Source organism: Mytilus trossulus, chromosome 13 (genome assembly GCF_036588685.1).
Source record: "Mytilus trossulus isolate FHL-02 chromosome 13, PNRI_Mtr1.1.1.hap1, whole genome shotgun sequence".
Lineage (NCBI taxonomy): Eukaryota > Metazoa > Mollusca > Bivalvia > Mytilida > Mytilidae > Mytilus > Mytilus trossulus.
Window position 1 is genome coordinate 2614057 of NC_086385.1, and position 2088 is coordinate 2616144.

The window sequence follows — 2088 nt, forward strand, 5'->3', positions numbered from 1 at the left end:
TACACTTGCATGACAGCAGCACATGCTAAATGAAATTGAATCTAAACTACGTTCAAATTGATTAAGTACCTAAAACTTGTTGTGTTTTGTTTTTTTTTGGGGGGGGGGGGGGGGCGTTAGACTCGATGCCCGAGTTTTTGAAATGGTTGAACTACTGCATCACTAGCCTGTCAACACTGTGGTTTTGAGTAATATGCACCGTAAAACTGAGTTTGAAAGAAGTCCGAGTCCGATGTCTTTCGGCGGGTTGTTGTCTCTTTGACATATTCTCCATTTCCATGAACTGATCAGGAACGCAAAAACCAAATTGATCAATCATTCACCAAAAGTTTGGCTGTAATTGATTTAGTAGTTTCATAGAAAGATTTTTAAAAAGTTTAAGGACCACGAAGGACGCCAGGTGCTGACAATAGCTCATATAATCGTTTGGCACGGTGAGCTTAAATGGATTGAGGCCGTTTAAATATATTAAGGTGAAATATTTTTTTCATTCACCTAGCTCAATTATACTTGAAGTATGCTTTGCTTAAGTCATGTTGTGATTTGTAGGAATTAAAATCTTCGTGAAGTTATGAGGACTTTTGCATACACCATTGTTCATTATTGTGGCCACGTGAAAAACAAAATCAAAACGCCATACACATTTTATTACAAAAATAGATAAAACATAGTTTTCAGATTTAGTCCTAAAGACCAAATCTACAGTGCAACCGTATGTCTAGATCTTTATCTAAATAATACAATCATCAATCAGTATCAATTAAATTCAAACACAAATTTAAATATGCAAAACCTATTATAAAAAAAATCCTTCAAAAACTGAATCTCCAAGCTAAACTCGTGTATTATGATATTTGAATCAAGCGTAACTATAACAATAGTAAAACCGAGTGAATGTCTTCTTCTATCAGGAAGTTCGATTTATAGAGATTTCACTGTAAATATACAGTACAGGTCTGATGAAACTTAATAGGTTGTGTGGCACATGAGCGACCATTTTGCATCAAAAGCAAGGAGTCAAGACGTCATTTTGTTTTAGAATACATCCCGTTTGTTTATAAGGCAAAGCACACATTTTAATCAGCATAAGTTATACCAGACATGCATTATGGAACGACCATTTATCTTTATAAAAGGGGGAGGGATGCTATGTTTTTTCCTAAAATAATATTCTGATCCTCAATTCGACGAACTAATTATTGTGGTCAAGCTGATGACAAAAAAATGTTCTGAATCCAGATTTTCTCCTTACCTTAAAGTATAAAATTTTGTAGAATTTCTTTTTGATTGATAGTTTAGTAAAACTAAAAAAAATATTCAAACTCAGACAAAAATCTTTAAACCTCGCAATGAAGTGCAATTTTAGGGGGGAGGGGTGCTCATTGGCATAGTGGTCAAGTAGTCGAACTACTATGTTCTATATTACTAGCATGTCGACACTCTGATTGTGAGTTGAAATCCCGCAAGTGGCAGGTGACTCTTAATTGATAAGCATTGTCAGTTTTACTACCGTACCAGTGATTTTCTTCTAGTACTCCAGGCTCCTCCAGTTCAATAAAAATAGCGTTAATTTAAAACATTAATCAAATAATCAATAGTACTCGTTTTCATACCATGGAACAAGTTAATGTATGTGATCTGAGGTCTAGCGGAAATCTATCATGGTCTATTTTCAAAAGATTTTAATGAGAGAAAAAGAATTTAGAATGAGGCGATGCGTTTGATTTCTTTGTCATCTAAAAAAGTCAAAATTTGAGTAAAAACATGTAAGTTGCGTAACGGCACGTGCACGCAGTATAAAGGAAAAGAAATGCAAGTATAACAATCTCTGATGCATATTAAACTTAATTATATAGAGTATATAGCGAACAAATATAAATCTATCTATGTTTTATAAAAATAAAAACTTTGGAACATACAAGGAATAGAATGTAGTCCACTAAATAAAAATGAAAATACTTTGTGAAGACGTCATGGTTAAACAAGAACAAAATTATCAAAAATGCATATGTCTTACATGATTTATTTTGAAAGATCAATTTGCAATTATTAGTCCAGCATCATTTACTAGGCATGGCTCTGTCAACA